The sequence below is a fragment of the Manis pentadactyla genome, chromosome 7 (assembly GCF_030020395.1).
Source record: "Manis pentadactyla isolate mManPen7 chromosome 7, mManPen7.hap1, whole genome shotgun sequence".
Classification (NCBI taxonomy): domain Eukaryota; kingdom Metazoa; phylum Chordata; class Mammalia; order Pholidota; family Manidae; genus Manis; species Manis pentadactyla.
Genome location: NC_080025.1, coordinates 111,029,896 through 111,050,701, shown reverse-complemented (window position 1 = coordinate 111,050,701; position 20,806 = coordinate 111,029,896).

Sequence of the window (20,806 nt, the reverse complement as noted above, 5' to 3'; positions counted from 1 at the left end):
TCACAGAGAGGAGCCATTACATGTTTGGTATCCTGGTTCGGTGGCTGGGCGTTCCTGGATCTCAAGGGCCAATAACAATAAAAAAGATGGTTCTTTGCTTGTTTGTACTGGAGCGTCAGCCTTAGGGGTAGGCATCTGGTTTAACACACATGCAGGGGCCTACTAAGGTGGAGACACCAGGGATGGTGGTTAGTGGATGGCATCTTTGTGCTCTCCTTCTGCCTCACTCTAGGTCACTGGCGTCTCCCAGGAAGGAGTTCTTATGCTTGTCTGGTGGCCTGTGGGACTTAACACTTTTTGTCCAACAGAGCTGTATATATTTGTATACTTAAAAAGGTGCTACCTCAAGGTCTGGCCTCCAAACAGCTTAAATCTAGATGCTGACTGAAATAATCCCCTTAGGGACCTGACAGGTCTTGGCATACCCTCAAACATTGGGAGCCACTAAAGGTAATCATAAATGTCTGAGATGAAACAAAAGCTGGGACAAGGTAGAAAAGTAAGATTCCTCTCCTATACAAGGCCATTCCTTCAAGACTGGGAGAGGTACGCTATTTCATCTAATGCATAACAACCAACACGAAGCCAAGGAAAATAAAGAAACATAGGAATATGTTTCCAACAAACAAACAAAAAAGATAAAACCACAGTAAAATTCCTTAATGAAACAGAGATAAGTGATTACCTGATTTAAAAAAAAAGTCAAAGTAACAGTCATAAAAATGCTCAGGAGAAGGATGGATGAAACAGTGAGAACTTATGCTGCTTCTTTGAAAAGATAAACAAAATGGATAAACCTTTGGCAAGACTCACCAAGAAATAAAAGGAGAACTCAAAAGCAAAAACCAAAGAGAAGTTACAAACAACACCAAAGAAATACACAGGATTATATGAGATTACTATGAAAAATTATGTGACATCAATTTAGATCTCCTAGAAGAAATGGATAAATTCCCAGAAAATATAATTTTCTAAAACTGAATCACAAATAAATAGAAAATCCAAACAAACAACAAGGTAAAACCTCAGAAAATGTCTTTAATGAAACAGAGGTAAGTGATTTACCCAATAAAAAATATTCAAAGTTACAGTCATAAACATGCTCACTAAACTCTTAAGAATAGATGAACACAGTGAGAACTTCAACAGACAAAAAACATAAGAAATAACCAAATAGAAATCACAGAGTTAAAGAATACAATAGCTGAACTGAAAAATACAGAAATGGATTCAACAAACTAGATGAAGCAGAAGAAAGGAGTAATGAAATCAATGTCAGGACAATGGAGCTCACACAACTGAGTAGCAGAAAGAAAAAGGAATGAAATAAAAAGTGAAGATAATTTAAGAGAATTTTAGGTCAACATCAAGCTGACTAATATTCACATGATATGGGTACCGGAAGGAGAAGAGAGAGAGAAGGGGATACAAAACTTATTTGAAGAAATAATGGCTAAAAACTTCTCTCATCTAGGGAAGGAAATAGACATCCAGATCCAGGAAGCACAGAGAGTTTTAAGAAAGATGAACCTAAAGAGACCCATACCCTAAGAGACAAGTAAGTAGTAACAAGAAAACAATTGAAAGTATAAATCTCATTTATAAAGGTAAATATATAGTAAAATTCAAAATAATCTAATATTGTAAAGGTCATAGTTTAATCACATATAGTTAGCATGAAGGTTAAAAGACAATGGTAGTAAAAATAACTATCACTGCAATAATTAGTTACAGGATACACAAGATAAAAAGATGTAAAATGTGACATCAAAACCATAAAACATGATAAGGGGAAGTAAAAATGTAGGGCTTTGGAATGCATTCAAACTTAAGTTGTTATCAACTTAAAACAGACTATTATGAATATAAATTGTTATGTGTAGGCAACTATAAACAGAAACCTATAGTAGACACATAAAAGAGAAAGAGGAAGGAAACTAAGAATACTACTACAGAAAATCATCCAATCACTAAGAGAGCAAGAGAAGAAGAAAGGAACAAAGAAACTACAAAACATCCAGAAGACCACAAAATGGCAATAAATACATACCATTAGTAATTACTTTAAATGTAAATGGATTAAATTCTCCAAACAAAAGACATAGAGTGGAATGGATGAGAAAATAAAAACAGGATTCATCCATAGGCTGCCCACAAGAGACTCATTTCATCTAAGGACACACAGATTGAAAGTGAAGGGGTGGGAAAAGATATTCCATGAAAATGGAAACCAAAAGACAGCTGGGGATCCTATACATATATCAGACAAAAGAGACTTTAAAAGAAAGATTGTAATAAGAGGTAAAGAAGGTCATAACAAATAAGAAAGTCATAAATGACCAAGGAAACATTACAACTGATACCACAGAAATGCAAAGTATCATGAGACTGCAATGAACAATCATACACCAACAACTGGACGACCTGGAAGAAATGGATAAATTCATAAATACCCACCAAGACTTAATTATGAAGAAGTAGAAAATATGAATAGGTCAATTACTAGTTAGAATATTGAATGAGAAAAAATTCCAACAAACAGAAGTTGAGGATCAGGCAGCTTCACTGTGAATTTGGCCAAACATTTAAGAAAGAATTAATACTCAAATACTCAAATTCTTCCAAGAAATAGAAGAGGAGAGAATACTTCCATACTCATGTTGCACGTCCAACATTATTCTGATACAAAAATCAGACTAGCACACAAGAAAAAAAAAAAACAGGCCAATATCCCTGATGAACATAGATGGAAAAATCCTCAAAAATACATTAGCAAACTGAATTAAAAAATACATTAAGGGGATTATACACCATGAGCAAGTGGCATATATTCCAGAGATCCAACATCAGCAAATCAATGTGATACATAACATTAAAAAACAAAGGATAAAAACCATATGATTATCTCAATAGATGCAGAAAAAGCATGTCAAAAAGTCAATGTTCACCTATGATAAAAACTCATAACAAAGTGGATATAGAGGAAACATACCTCAATATAATGAAGAATATATATGACAAGCCTACAGCTAACACTCAGTGGTGAAAAGCTGAAAGTTTTTTCTTGAAGGTCAGGGACAAAGATGCCCATGCTCACCACTTTTATTTAACATAGTATTGGGTTAGAAACTCTAGCCAGAGCAAATAGGGAGAAAAATAAACAAAAGGCCATCTGAATTGGAAATTAAGATGTGAAACTGTCACTATTAGCAGATGAAATGTTATTATATATAGAAAACTCTGGAGACTCGACTAAAAAAAATGTTGGAACTAAGACAAAGCCAATATACAAAAATATGTTACATTTCTTTACAATAATAATGAACAATCTGAGAGAGAAATTAAGAAAATAATTTCATTTACAATTGGATCAAAAGAATGAAACACTTAAGAGCAAATTTAACCAAGGAGGGGAAAGACCTGTAGACTGAAAACTATAAGACATTGATGAGAGAAAATGAAGAAGACACAAATAGACGGAAGCATATACTATGGATTAGAAGTATTAATATTAAATATTAAAATGTTTATACTACCCAAAGCAATCTACAAATTCAGTGTAATCCCTATCCCTAAATGCAATAGCATTTTTTCACAGAAATAGAACAAGCAATCCTAAAACTTGTATGAAACTACAGAAGACCCCAAGAGCCAAAAACAATATTGAAAAAGAAGAGCAAAGGTAGACATCATGTTTTCTGATTTCAAAATCATGTGAATTTGGCCAAACTAATCAAATCCTGCTAAATCAAATAAGTATAAATGAGCCAAGCTACATATTTCTCAGATATTCTCATAATTATCATGATTATATATATCATTAGTTTTCAACACAGGAGCCACAGATACATACACAATGGGGAGAGGACAAGCTCCTCAATAACTGGTTTTTGGGAAAACTGAACAGCCACATGTAAAGGAAGGAAACTGTATGCTACACTGTACACAAAAATCAACTCAAAATGGATTAAAGACTTGAACATAAGACCTAAAACCATAAAATGTCCACAAGAAAACATTGATAGTAAGCTCCTTGACGTCAGTCTTGGTGATGAATTTTTGGATTTGACACCAAAAGCAAAGGCAACAAAAGCAAAAATAGAGGGACTATTTAAAACTAAAAAGCTTCTACCTAGCATAGGAACCTATCAACAAAATGGAAAGGCAACCTACCAAATGGGGGGAAATATTTACAAATCATATATCTGATAAGGTGTTAATACCCAGGATACATAAAGAACTCATACTCAACAACAATAAAAATCCAATTGAAAATGGGCAGAGGACCTGAATAGACATTTTTTCAAAGAAAACATACAGATGTTCAACAGATTCATGAAAAGGTCCTCAACATCACTAATCATCAGATAAATGTAAATCAAAACCACAATAAGATATCTTTTTTATAATAGCCAGTGTAAACTGGTGTGAGGTAATAAAAAAATGGTGTTGGCAAGTATGTGGAGTAAAGAGAACTTTTATGCACTGTTGGTGAGGATGTAAATTGGTTTAGCCACTACGGAAAAGAGTATTGAGGTTCCTCGAAAAACTAAAAATAGACCTACCATATGATACAGCCATTCCACTTCAGGACATCTTTGGAAGAAAAAGAAAACACTAACTCAGAAAAGTATATTCACCTCATATTCACTGCAGCACTATTCATTACTGAGACATGAATAATGTAAATGTCTATTGATATGTGACTAGATAAAGAAATTGTGATGTATACATATACATACACACACATACATATGTACACTATGGAATATTATTCAGCCATAAAAAGATGAAAATTTCTGCCATCTGAAATGAGGTGAATGGACTTTGAGGGCACTATGCTAAATGAAATGAGGTCAAACCAAGAAAAACAAAAACTATAACATCTCACTTAAATGTGAACTCTAAAAACAAACCAAACAAAAATGAGCCCATTGGTCCAGAGAACAGACGTGGTGGTCCAGAGGCAGGGAGAGGGGACTGGGAAAAATTGGTGAAGGGGTTCAAAAAGTACAAACTTCTAGTTATAAAATAAATAAGTCATGGGGATGTAATGTACAGCATGGTGACTAAAGTTAATAATACTGTATTGCATTATTGCAATTTGGAAGTTGCTTCAGGTAATAGATCTTAAAAGTTGTCATAACAAGAAGAAAGCATTTTGTAACTATGTGTGGTGATGGGTGCTAACTAGACTTACTGTGGTGACCATTTTACAATATATACAAATATTGAATCACACCTGATACTAAAGTAATGTTATATGTCAATTATACCTCAGTTAAGAAAAAGGATTTAGAAATATCCTTGTCTACAATTTGGGTCTTGATTTCTTGATATCCTAATACATTATTTCCTGCTAAATCAAAGAAGTATAAATGAGCCAAGCTACATATTTATCACCAAGAACTGCCCTCACACACTAACATTCCTTCTCAGTAAAGACCAGAGAATAAATCTCTGTTAAAATTTCTTATTTTAAAAGTCAGAAATCTTTTGAGAATCTCTTAGAACTGACTTCTGATAAGTAAAATCCTCATCAATGTCCTGATCTTGCCATTGTCACTTCTTCATTCATATGGTAGCGACTTTAAGCAGTTCACCAAAATTATTTTCCTCTTTTTCCTAGAAATACCACTCAGGTATGTTTTACAGGTTCCCTTGCAGTTTGTTGTAACCATGTTTCTGAATTCATGGCAGCTCCAATTATGATTAAAAGTGATTAATATGTCTGATACATAAAAACTCCTATGGGGTCCTCCAGGATCTTCCTATGCCTTCCAGTGGGATGCTCACTACTATAACACCCTAAGGGTAACAGAAAAACACCATGGAAATGTATCGGTCCCTGAACAACCATCTGAAAAAGAGCCAACCCAACTTGAACATCCTCCCAGGATTATTAAGTGAGCAAGAAATAACTTTCAATTGTGTAAAGTTACTGAAATATTGAAGTCTGTTAGCATAACCATGTCTACCCTAATTAATGTAGATTAATTAATAGAGGTTCCTGTAGAGTTAAGATAATCACTAAGTAAAAAGATGTGAAAGAAGTATCACATATACAACATGAGAAGGAGGAGTACAAAATGTAGTGTTGTTAGAATGCATTCAAACTTAAGTTATCACCAACTTACTATAGATTGCTATATATGTAGGGTATCATATAAGAATACCATGGTAACCACAAGCCAAAAACATATAATGGATACACAAAAAAACAGAGAAGGGAATCCAAACATAACACTAAAGAAAGTCATAATGCACAAGGAGAGAGCAAGAGAGAATAAAAGGAAAAAGAATAATGACAAAACAACAAGGAAATATTTAATAAAATTGAAATAAACAAATACCTATCAAAAATTGATTTAAATGTAAATGGGTTAAATGCTCTCATCAAAAAACATAGCACAATTGAAAGGGTAAAATATCAGCCCCATCTATTTGCTTCCTAAAAGGGATAAGAACTAGACACACACAGATTGAAACTGAAGGAATGGAAAAAATATATTCCATGCAAAGAGGAATGAAAAAAAATAGCCAGAGTAGCAATAGTTATATCAGACAAAATAGACTTCAAAATAAAGACCGTAACAAGAGACAAAGAAGGACATTATATAATGTTTAGGGGCTCAATCCAGCAAGAAGATACAACAATCGTAAACATCCACCCAACAGAGGAGCACCTACACATATAAAGCAAATTTAACAGACATAACAAGAGAGATTAAAAGTAATAAAATAATAGTAGGGGACTTTAACATGACACTTACATCAATAGTAGATCATCCAGAAAGAAAAACAACAGAGAAGCAGTGGACTTGAAGGACACAGACTAAATGGAATTACCAGATATGCACAGAACATTACCTCCAAAAAGCAGTAAAATGCACATTCTTTTTAAGTGCACATGCAACATGTTGCACAATAGATTACATGTTAGGCCACAAAACAAGTCTCAATAATTTTGAGATTGAAATTGTATCAAGCATCTTTTCCAACCACAATTAAACTGGAAATCAATTGAAAGAAAATAGGAAAAGCACAAACACAACAGCATGCTACTAAATAACCAATTGGGTCAATGAAGAAATTAAAGGAAATAAAAAAATACTTGGAAGATAATGAAAATAGAAATACAACAGTTCAAAATATTTGGGATTCAGGAAAAGCAGTCCAAAGAGGGAAGTACATAGCAATACAGGTCTGCCTCAAGAAACAAGAAACATCTCCAATAAACAATCTAACGTGACACCTAATGAAACTAGAGAAAGAAGTATAAACAAGGCCCAAAGTTAGTAGAAAAAAGAAAACAACAAAGATCAGAATGGAAATAAATGAAAAATAAACTTAAAAAACAATACAGAAGATCAATGAAACTAAAAGCTGGTTCTTTATAAAAATAAAATTGAAAAACCTTTAGCTAGACTCATCAAGAATAAAAGAGAGGAGTCAAATAAATAAAATATGAAATGAAAGAGGATAAGTTAAAGCTGACACCAGTGAAATAGAATCATTATGAAAAATCATATAACAATAAACTGGGCAACTTAGAAGAAATTGATAAATTCCTAGAAACATACAATCTTACAATACTGAACCAGGAAGAAATAGAAAATTTGAACAGAACTATTATTCATAATGAAATTGAATTGGTAATCAAAAACTCCCAACAAAATGCCAGGACCAGGGGTTTCACATGTGAATTCTACAATGCATTTAGAGAAGAGTTAATACCTCTCCTACTCAAACTAGTCCAAAAACACTGAAGAGTAAGGAAAACTTCCCTATTCATTCTATAGGGCCAGCATGACTCTGGTACCAAAACCAGACATAGAACTACAAGGAAAGGAAATTACAGACCAACATCCCTGATGAACATAGATGCAAAAATCCTTAAGAAAATACTAGCAAACCAAATACATTAAAAAGATAATTTGCCATGATCAAGTAGCATTTATTCCAGGGATGCAAAGATGTTTCAGTATCTCTAAATCTATCAATGTGATACACCATATTAACAAAAGGAAGGATAAAAACAATATTGTCATCTCAATAGATGCTGTAAAAGCATTTGGCAACTTTCAACATCAATTCATGAGAAAACTCAACAAACTGGGTATAAAAGGCACATATCTCAATGTAATAAAGGCCATATATGAAAAAATCAAAGCTAACATTATACTCAACAGCAAAAAGCTGAAAGCTTTTCCTCTAAGATCAGAACAAGACTAGGTTGCTCACTTTCAGCACCTTTAATCAACATGGTACTAGAAGTCCAAGCCACAGCAATCAGACAAGAAAAAGAAATAAAAAGCATCCACATTGGTAAGGAGGAAGTAAAATTGTTACTAATTGTAAATGACATGACACTAATATATAGAAAACCCTAAGGACTCCACCAAAAAGCTATTAGAATTAATGAATTAACTCAGTAAAGTTGCAGGATACAAAATCATATACAGAAATCTGTTGCATTTCTACATACAAATAATGAATTAACAGACAGAGAAAGGAATAAAGCAATCTTTTATAATTGCATCAAAAATAATAAAGTACTTAGGAATAAATATAACCAAGGATGTGGAAGATCTGTACTCTGAGAACTCTAAGACTCAGATGAAAGAAACTGAAGAAGAGACAAATCAGTGTAAAAATATGCTGATGGACAGGAAGAATTAACATTTTCAAAATGGCCATACTACCCAAAACAAAATATACTTTCAATGTAATCCCTATCAGAACACTAATGGCACTTTTTATCAAACTAGAAGACAGAACCCTAAAATTTGTATGGAGCTACAAGAAACCCTGAATAGACAACAAAAATATATTGAGAAAGAAGAACAAAGCTGGAGGTATTATGCTTCCTGATTTCCAACTACTACAAAGCTACAGTAATCAAAACAGTTGGTACTGGCACAAAAAAATAGATGTATAGATCAATGGAACAGAATAAAGAGCCCTAAAATAAGCCCACATTTATATGGTCAATTAATCTATGATAAAGGAAGCAAGGATATACAATCAGGAAAAGACAGTCTGTTCAACTACTGGAAGAAAACATAGGGTAAACATCAACATTAGAACTGCTTTTCTGGATACATCTCCCCAGGCAAGAGAAACAAAAGCAAAAATAAACAAGTACATCAAATTAAAACGTTTCTGCACAGCAAAGTAAACCATTAACAAAATGAAAAGGCAGCCTACTATATGAAAGAATATATTTGGAAACAATGTATCTATAAAGGGGCTAATCTCCAATATATTTGAAGAACTTACACAACTCAATCAGAAAACAAGTAATCCTATTTAAAAAATGAGCAGAGGAATTGAACAGATATTTTTCCAAGGAAGACATATGGATGGTAAATGGACACATAAAAAGATGATGAACATACTAATAATCATGGAAATGCAAATCAAAACGACAATGAGATATCATCTCAGATCTGTCAGAATGGCTTAGTATCAATAAAACTAACAAGTGTTGATGAGGATGTGGAGAGAAGGGAACCCTCACATACTGTTGTTGGAAATGTAAACTGGTGCACCCACATGGAAAGAATGGAGGTTTCTCAAATAACTAAAAACAGAACTATCATATGACCCAACAATGTTACTTCCGGATATTTACCTGAAGAAAACAAAATCTCTCATTCAAAAAGATATATACACCCCTATGTTTAGCTCCACACTGTTTGCAATAGCCAAGATATGGAAGCAACCCAGGTGTCCATCAATAGATGAATGGAAAAAGAAGTGGTATATATATACAGTGGAATATTATTCAGCAATAAAGAAGAAATCTTGCCACTTGCATAACATGGACGGGTGTAGAGGGTATTACGTTAACGGAAAGAAGTCAGAAAAAGAGGAACACCATACGTTTCAATTATATCTGTGAATAAAACAAACAGATAAACAAAAAATAGAAAAAGACTCATAAACACAGAGAACAGATGGGGGTAGAGTGCGATGGGTGAAATAGGTGAAGGGGAGAAAGAAGTACAAACCAGATCATATAAAATAATTTAGTCAGAGGGATGGATGTATAGCATAAAGAATATAGCTTATAATATTATAATATTTTTGTATGGTGATAGATGGTAACCACACTTATTATGATGAGCATTTAGTAATGTGTATAACTGGTGAATCACTAAGCTGTTCTTCTGAAACCAATATGATGTATCTAAACCATAGTTCAATTAAAGAATAAAAAATAAAGATTGAAGCTTAAGTTTATGTCCTAAAAAACAAAACAATAGATAAATATATTCATGCCCCAGTTCTTTCAAGAGATTGGCAGAAAACAGACCTTTGACAAATCTGATCATAGCAGCAATTGAATCCCCAGCCCTCAGTCCCTGTTCAGAGCCCTGAAGCAACTAAAATACAGGGAAGAGGAAAGAGAAATGTCAAGGAATGTTTCTTTCAAGCCTTCCCTGAAGGAAAGGTTTTCCTGCAATTTTTAGTCCATATGTGTAGCTTCCCGTTTCTCTTCGAGTATTGAGAGAAAAAATGAGGAAAGGTATATTCTCTAATCCAGTTTGGTTCAATGACAAATTCATATTTTTAAGCAGCAAGTTACTTAAGTCTTTTCTATTGGAAGGGGTTCTATTTCTGATTATTGAACTATTTCTGATATACTGTGGCATGGAATGTAGAAATGCCTTGGAGAAGTAGACAAGGAAGAATGTTTTCTAACTGAATCTGAAAGTTCCTTCTAAATAAAGGCAGGATTATACCTGATTTTTAATACACCATATTGACAAAAACATAATGAGAAGGGGACATAACCATGGATATGAGATTATGACACATAACTCTGTCTTGGTCATTTTTATAAGCAACTGAGAAAAAAATCTAAGAAAATTAAGGAAACACTAGTCACTCAATAAAAATGTCCATATTTTTGGTTAAGCAAATAAAATACAACCTGAAATAAAATCCTTCACAATCCTTCATTTTGCCAACTTTCAAGTTATTCTGTTCTTTCTCAATCCTTATCCTTACTGCTATCTCCTCAACAAATAATGATAATAGTATAACTATAAAATTGTCCAATAACAAATGCTTATACATCACTATGGAGGTGAAAATTATTACATTTCTGGAGGGATATCAAACACCTAAAATGTCAGAATGACCTGTCGCCTGTAATTTTAATTCTATTATCTTACAAAAATGATCAAAATGTATACAAAGTTCTGTGAACCTACATTTCAGTGTCTAGAAAAGTACTTAGCTCACAGCAGGTCTAGTGCTTTTTATCCGAATAAGTGATCACCAATGTGATTTTGGATATTAAGAAAATTTGGAAACTATCCAATGTCAAAATACACTGTGACACATTTATGAAGTGGAACAATGTGCACTAATTAGAATTCTTTTTATCTTTTAAAAATACTTAGTGGTTTTGGGAAAAGATCAAAATAAAGTTTTCAGCAGAAAACGATGGGAGTACTATGCTATATATATAGCATGATCACAGGAGTCTGTGTGAGTCTATGTTTATACATTTGGTTAGATACATTTATATGTAAACAGTAATTATCTCTCTTGTGCAATTACTGATTTTTATTTACTTTTTTTTCTTTCTATATTTTCAACATCCTTGGCACAAAAATCTATTAGTGTTATAATCATATATAAGCAATGCAAATTATAAGGAATTAGTAAAACCAATTATAAACTGATGTTTACAGTTGAGTAATTACTATATTATGTGACGTACATAGTATTTTTCAGTATCTAGGTTGTCATGATTATAAATGACCATCTATTTCTATATTTTTCTGTTAATTTCTGATAATTTGGATATTTGATCTGTTGACAAAGATAACTCTATGTCTTTACCTATATCACTATTTCTGTGTTTATATAGGATCCCATTTTGATTATTTGTATATAGAGAAAGATGGTGTAAGCTTTATCACCCCACATTTGTATGAAACTCAAGGGTTTAAAAGGTGACAGATAGGCAAAAAATATCCTTAAGATACTCTGTCATCAGTTTAGACTATTATCTCTTTCTATTCAAACTTCCCCTCTACCATACTTGAAATGGATACAGGCATTTTGGGGATGTGGTTAGTTGGTAATTGAGTGGAAATATATTTGATTTGGATTTAGAGGAAGATATTTTTGTGGCATATAGGTGCTTCCATGTATAACCCAGTTACTGATGCCTTCATTAGTATGGAGAACCTTCAGGGTTGAGACACAGTAGAGCAGGGACAGAAGTCATCCTATGACATGAGTCGTTCTATGGCACCTGTACTGGAAATATGGGGATAATGACAGAGAAAAATAATTGTGACTTATGGAGCCAGAATCTAGTTCATGGAAAATGCTTTCAAATCTTACAACACATAAGCAAAAGAAACATGATAGAGATTTTTTTCCTAACTTCATGTGACAAGTTTTGTGAAGTCGAAATAAACTTTTGAAAACTATTAATCTAGATTCTTAAAATATTGAACCTCCTAAAGATTGAATTACCTTTCATTACCTCCATAGAAATTAATTTTAATATTTGTTACCATATAATGAAACCATCAAAGAGAGTTCTATAAAATGTAGGAAAAGTATTAGAGTGGGTGTCAGGCAGGTAATACAAATATTATACTATTTTTCCCTGGATTTTGTGATTTTTTTGTTATTCTTGTATTTGTAAGATAAAAAAAAATTTTTTGTGATTCCTTTTCTCATTCTAAAACAATATTTAACATTCTACCTAATTTTGTATCTACAATTTTTTATTCTTTTTGTTAAAGAGGGCCCTCAAGTATATATAAGCTTCAGATCAAAACCTGGATCCTATATGCATTAAAAGAAAGGTATAAAAGGATACTTATCAGATTTTTATCGGTGATCACCTCTTGAAGGATTGCACTGAAGTTTATGCCTTATCAAGTTTTAAGGCTTTCACTTTCTAGTTCATAGTTCTTTCTAATTCAAGTAAAAAATCATTTATTGTTAATTGTAAAACATTTTTAGTACATTGAATATGACACATTGTATTTCTATAACTAGTTTTGCTTCCTATTTTTTGTATTTTATACCAAGTATGAAAATTTTTCCCCTTCATTTTCTTCTCATAAACAGAATCCTCACATTACTTAAATAAGTATTTATGCTAGTCAATTTACCAAATTTTTTTGCTTCTCTGTCACTACTGTGCTTTTTAGCTCCAATATAGATTATTTTATTATTTTAAAATCCTTTTCATACTCTTATGTTACTTGGAAGTTAGAACAGTAAATAGAAAAGAAGCCCAGCTTTGTAAACATAATGGTGAGATAAAAAATAAGACACCAAGCCCAGAGAGTTGTGGAGAGCTAACATATTTTGTATCTACACAGTGTAGGTAACTGGGGACACAACAACCTCTTTCCCTGGTGCTCTTGGGTGGAGCCACTTTAGGGATATTAGTACTTTATACAGAGGTCTCTAGGTAATACATGGTGGATCTATAAAATTATCAAGAGGTTTTCTGTGCTGAGTCCTACAGCCAAACATCCACCGCCCATGAGGAAATCCCAGGGATTCTGCCAAAGTTCATCTTAAATGGAAATTATGATTATACAAATCTCTCCTGAATAGATCTACTGCACTGAAAATTTAGTCACCTGCACTTCCTGACACTTTAGAGCTCAAGGACCATTTCTGACCTTAGAAAAGCCTACAACTTTCAAATGGCACCAAGCCTGTCAGCAGGTTAGACTGAGGATCCCAGGATTTTGAGGGCAATTTGTCTAAATTATAGGTATCCGAACATCAGTTCAAAAAATTCTGACTAGAAGGTTCTGAATCTGTCACATAGGAAATTATGCCAAATGGAAGGTTGGGATGATGTGAAGGCCCTCTTACATCGCTTTACTTTTTTGGGTGTGAGGTTTCACAGCATCATTTATGCCATTTGGTTTTTGTTTTTCAAAATCTTGCTAATTATTAAATCTAGGTGATAGGTTTATGGGAGTTCATGGTAATATTCGTTTTACTTTTGTGTACGTTTGAGTCTGTCTCAATAAACATGCGTAGGCAAGTCTCAGGACAAAAAGGTTCTGGAGCAATAATAAACGTAAGTGGGGAGGGTGGAGATTGAGCAGCAGCGTCTTTGTAAGGAAAATAAAAGTAGTGTGGTTAAACTTCAAGGAATTCTGCGCAGAGGGAATGATGATGCCCCTTTTGCCTTATCACTCCCTGTTAGAGTCATAGCACTGGAAAGCACCTCCAAGCCAGTTCTGTACAATGGGCAAGAGGCTGGTAAGAGGCATTATACATCTCTGTATTCTCAAGTTCCAGGTCACGGATTCTGGTAAATAAGGACACTGGGTTAGGCTCATTTATTAATTTGTTTATTCACTCATTCATTCGACAAACATTTATTTAATAGATACTATTTTTCAGTCACTGTGTAAATGCTGAGCAAAAGGCATGCTTAGGATCCAGCCCCTGCCTTTAAGGTCTTAACATTTAATGAGGAAGTTAATGTATAGATAGGAAACCACAGTACAATACCGTACATTCTGTAATAGGGAAACACGCAGACCGCTGTGACCCCAGGGAAGCAGCAGTTACCAGGTGAGATTCTCGAAGCAGAGAAGGCGTCGCTGCTGCAGGGCGCTCTCAAGGCCGCCTTCATCTGCTGAAAGCAGGAGAGACGGATTTTTTTAAGTGGGCTTAAATAATACTGACCCAGTTGCTTGCCCCAAGGTAGAAATAATTTAAGTGTTAATGAGTAGTTCAGTAAAGATCAAACCTATAATTAAAGAGTGGTAATTGTGTAGCATAACACACATTAAGCATCAAACAGTAGATGGAAAAACATATTTGGGGGCAAGAACCTAAACCACAAAGGATCAATTTCAATACCATTATCTTTCTTTTTAGAGGTCCACTCTCACTCCTTTGAGCAGCCACAGTGTTTTATCTATTTCTTTCATGTGGAATTTATTTTTAAGTCTGAAATAGCCATCCCTAGTTAAGCTTTTTTAAGTTTTATGTCTCATTTTTGTATCTTCTAAAACACCTTACTTGAGCCTTGTACACAGAACTGTTTGATAATTATTGGATAATACAGAATACTGGACTTTATAAATAATGTTACTCACTTAGACTTATGGTCTTTCATTTCAGAGTTGAGAGATGACCAAGGAATTAATGACAAAGTGTAAGATGAGACAGGAGGAAAAGGGAAGAAACGACGAGAAGGGCAGTGAAGTGGCCATGCTGAGGATGTCAACACAAGAAGGAAGTTCCTGTTCCCTCTCCATGACCCTCTTGGAGCAACTACAAGAACACCAAGATTTCTGCTTTAAATGCATTTTTATATCATGTCTCCATCAAAATTTATTGTGTGTGTGCACAATTACCGCAAGCATCTTTAGAGAGGGCTTTTATCACTAGTCCCCAAGCATCATGACAAAGAGAATATTAAAAGACTCAGACTGGCCAAAATCCAGGGAACAGAGACAGACTGGAAAGATAAGGCAGGTAGTTAATCTTCTGGAAGGTACTGCAAGAGAAGACAGGTCTGTTCACCCAGCTGACTGTCTCAAGTCTGCTTTTGTTTGATTTGTTATCTTACCCAGTGGGAAATCTATGTTTTGACATTGAGTCACAGTGCAAGACAGGCCTGGGTCACTATATAAGGTTAGTCACTAAAAGAGAAAAAGCCGTTAGTCAAAACTTTATGCCAAGACTGAAATCCAGGCAAAATTTGGCCCTATGTATAAATGACTCTAAGTACATTTATTATGACTTGAGGAAAAGGGAAACCAATGAATTGGCAATGAGTCTTTTTATTACAAAGCAATCTTTTTTTCTCATCATTCAATAATAACTCTAGATAGATATCTCAGCCAGAAAATTGCACTTACTGCAGAAAATTACATTATATGTATTACCATAAAGATGACATCTCAATTGTCAAAAACATTAAATGCTACCTAGGTGGCTTGCACAGATACTACAGAATTCTCAAATGGTGAATGTCTCACATTCGTGCTCTAATATGACTTTTCTTGGCTTGATATAAGCAAATGTAGCATTTTAATAGAGAACATTTTATCAACTTGCAGGAAGAGCTTAAATATTTTATGTCATATTCTAAAATATAACTTACATGATTGGTATAATAGCTTTGCTTCTTCCAAAAATGAGCATATGATTTATATGTTGCACAGCTGACATTGTAGCTTTTTTCTCTATATCTATTTCAACTTTGCCTACTATCTGTAAATATACAACTTAGGGGATTGACCCCAGCTCCATAAGTAAGTTCGGATTATTCCAAGGCAGTCAGGGTAATCTTATGGGCCTTGATAAAGTGTTTGGTTTAAGGATGCACAGACTTGGAATTTTCTTACACACAGGCACTGACTAAGAAATGCATATGTGACTCATCCCAGAACACGGAGACCCAAGGAAAGGCTTTCTGGGTTCATCTAGAGAAGGTGTTTTGCCACTTTTATGAGAATTTAAACAACTCTCTCTTCCTCTCACCATCATGGCATGTGGTTGTAAAGTGACAGGGAAGCATTAATGAACAACCAAAGGACCATAAAGAAATAGAGCTAACGCCATTGCATTTTGCTAATACTAAACCTTGTCTACCATTTAATCGTATGTTTACCTGAGTAAACAATTCTGTTACTTGAAGCCAACATTCTTCTGATATATGCTGAATGGATGCCTATTAAAATAACTTAAGTATGAGAGTTACTTAATAACTAACTGTCCAAGTCATAATAGCCAAAACTAATTAATAAATTTTGATTTAGAAAGTAAGAGAGAGAGGAAAATAGAGGAGAGGAGAGAAAGAAAGAGTGAGGAAAAGAATGAGAGAGGGAAGGAAAGGAGGGAGGAAGGGAGGGAGGGAGAGAAAAGGAAGGAAAGTGCCAGGTCATGTGGGAGGTATATGTTTAACTTTTTTTTTTTTTTTTTTTTAAGTACTTAATCTTTTTTTTTTTTTTTTTAATAATTATTTTTTATTGAAGGGTAGTTGATGCACAGTATTACATTACATTAGTTTCAAGTGTACAACACAGTGGTAGAACATTTATATACATAATTCTAGGTTCCAGCTATCACCCTACCAAGCTGTTACAATATCTTGACTATATTCCTTATGCTATACATTACATCCCGGTTACTTATTTATTTTACCATTGGAAGTCTGTCCTTTTTTTTTTTTTTTTTTTGTGAGGGCATCTCTCATATTTATTGATCAAATGGTTGTTAACGACAATAAAATTCTGTATAGGGGAGTCAATGCTCAATGCACAATCATTAATCCACCCCAAGCCTAATTTTCGTCAGTCTCCAATCTTCTGAGGCATAACAAACAAGTTCTTACATGTAGAACAAATTCTTACATAATGAATAAGTTACATGGTGAACAGTACAAGGGCAGTCATCACAGAAACTTTCGGTTTTGCTCATGCATTATGAACTATAAACAGTCAGTTCAAATATGAATACTCATTTGGTTTTTATACTTGATTTATATGTGGATACCACATTTCTCTCTTTATTATTATTATTTTTAATAAAATGCTGAAGTGGTAGGTAGATACAAGATAAAGGTAGAAAACATAGTTTAGTGTTGTAAGAGAGCAAATGTAGATGATCAGGTGTGTGCCTGTAGACTATGTGTTAATCCAAGCTAGACCAGGGCAATAAAACATCCACGTATGCAGAAGATTTCTCTCAGAACAGGGGGGGTGAGGTTCTAAGCCTCACCTCTGTTGATCCCCAATTTCTCACCTGATGGCCCCCCTGCGACTGTGCCTGTCTTAGGTTGTTCCTCCCTTGAGGAATCTTACCCGTCTCTGGCTAACCAGTCATCTTCCGGGGCCATGCAGGGAAATGTAGAGTTGGTAAGTGAGAGAGAAGCCTTATTGTTTGAAAAGGTTAGCTTTTTACTTCTTTGCATATTTATGCCCTGTGGCTTCTATGCCCAGCATTTGTCTTGAGATATCTTTACCACTTGGAGGAGTTATGATACTCTGTAAATTTGATATGAGGCACGAATTCTATTTAAGGGTTGTAATTAGGAAGGAAGAAGAAAAGCTATAGAAGTAGCAGGCGGAAGAAAACATGGGAAGATTGATTATTTCTTTGACATATCTTCTTGTAGAGTAACTTCAGCATATATAGGTTTTAAGCTACTACTTACATTGCGCACACACATTAACATAATAGGAGTATAGTTACATAACCAAAGCATATCTGTAATTACCAGCCATCTCCAGTGAAACCAAGAAAACCATTAAGGCACCTTAGGCATTTGTGAAAACTTATCTATGATATGGTGGATATTGTCCAACTGAACTTGAACAGTCTGAGAGAAATCAGACAAATTAAAACAACCCATTCCTGGGGACTGTTCACATGCCATATGTTCTTTTAACAGTAAATAGTCTGTAGTTGTAAGAGTTTGGAGCGCTACAATTTGCACTTCTCCAAATTCTTGGTTGAGTTCCAACAGTACAGATCCAGTCAAATTTGTTGTTTTACTGAATGCACAGGCCAGCTTAGATATCTCCTTCTTCATTCCCATGGCAAGTCCAGGAACTGGTGGGATGAGTGCATCTACTGCTGTAGCAGTGCGTGGATCTTTGTTGGGGTTTTTTGATGATCATCTTCTGGCATGAGTCTTCCAGAGAGTGCAGATGTTGGAAGTTCTTTTTCATATCGTATCTTAGTTCATTTTCGGGGTAGCCCAATTAGGCTTTGATCCTCTGTATAAACACAAACAGACCCTTTGCCTACACTTTTATATGCCCTTTATACCCTTGTGTAGAACTCGTTGGAGGTTACCACACAGGAACTGCCCTTTTTTTTTTTTTTTTTTGCTTTGTTTTTGGTATCACTAATCTACACTTACATGACGAATATTATGTTTACTAGGCTCTCCCCTATACCAGGTCTCCCCTATAAACCCCTTTACAGTCACTGTCCATCAGCATAGCAAAATGTTGTAGAATCACTACTTGCCTTCTGTGTTGTACAGCCCTCCCTTTTCTCCTACCCCCCCATGCATGCTGATCTTAATAACCCCCTACTTCTCCCCCCCTTATCCCTTCCTACCCACCCATCCTCCCCAGTCCCTTTCCCTTTGGTACCTGTTAGTCCATTCTTGAGTTCTGTGATTCTGCTGCTGTTTTGTTCCTTCAGTTTTTCCTTTGTTCTTATATTCCACAGATAAGTGAAATCATTTGGTATTTCTCTTTCTCCGCTTGGCTTGTTTCACTGAGCATAATACCCTCCAGCTCCATCCATGTTGCTGCAAATGATTGGATTTGCCCTTTTCTTATGGCTGAGTAGTATTCCATTGTGTATATGTACCACCTCTTCTTTATCCATTCATCTATTGATGGACATTTAGGTTGCTTCCAATTCTTGGCTATTGTAAATAGTGCTGCAATAAACATAGGGGTGCATCTGTCTTTCTCAAACTTGATTGCTGCGTTCTTAGGGTAAATTCCTAGGAGTGCAATTCCTGGGTCAAATGGTAAGTCTGTTTTGAGCATTTTGATATACCTCCATACTGCTTTCCACAATGGTTGAACTAACTTACACTCCCACCAGCAGTGTAGGAGGGTTCCCGTTTCTCCACAGCCTCGCCAACATTTGTTGTTGTTTGTCTTTTGGATGGCAGCCATCCTTACTGGTGTGAGGTGATACATCATTGAAGTTTTAATTTGCATTTCTCTGATAATTAGCGATGTGGAGCATCTTTTCATGTGTCTGTTGGCCATCTGTATTTCTTTTTTGGAGAACTGTCTGTTCAGTTCCTCTGCCCATTTTTTAATTGGGTTATTTGTTTTTTGTTTGTTGAGGCGTGTGAGCTCCTTATATATTCTGGACGTCAAGCCTTTATCGGATGTGTCATTTTCAAATATATTCTCCCATACTGTAGGGATCCTTCTTGTTCTATTGATGGTGTCTTTTGCTGTACAGAAGCTTTTCAGCTTAATATAGTCCCACTTAGTCATTTTTGCTGTTGTTTTCCTTGCCCGGGGAGATATGTTCAAGAAGAGGTCACTCATGTTTATGTCTAAGAGGTTTTCGCCTATGTTTTCTTCCAAGAGTTTAATGGTTTCATGGCTTACATTCAGGTCTTTGATCCATTTTGAGTTTACTTTTGTATATGGGGTTAGACAATGGTCCAGTTTCATTCTCCTACATGTAGCTGTCCAGTTTTGCCAGCACCACCTGTTGAAGAGACTGTCATTTCGCCATTGTATGTCCATGGCTCCTTTATCAAATATTAATTGATCATATATATCTGGGTTAATGTCTGGATTCTCTAGTCTGTTCCATTGGTCTGTGGCTCTGCTCTTGTGCCAGTACCAAATTGTCTTGATTACTATGGCTTTATAGTAGAGATTGAAGTTGGGGAGTGAGATCCCCCCTACTTTATTCTTCTTTCTCAGGATTGCTTTGGCTATTCGGGGTCTTTTGTGTTTCCATATGAATTTTTGAATTTTTTGTTCCAGTTCATTGAAGAATGTTGCTGGTAGTTTCATAGGGATTGCATCAAATCTGTATATTGCTTTGGGCAGGATGGCCATTTTGACGATATTAATTCTTCCTAGCCACGAGCATGGGATGAGTTTCCATCTGTTAGTGTCCCCTTTAATTTCTCTTAAGAGTGACTTGTAGTTTTCAGAGTATAAGTCTTTCACTTCTTTGGTTAGGTTTATTCCTAGGTATTTTATTTTTTTTGATGCAATTGTGAATGGAGTTGTTTTCCTGATTTCTCTTTCTGTTGGTTCATTGTTAGTAT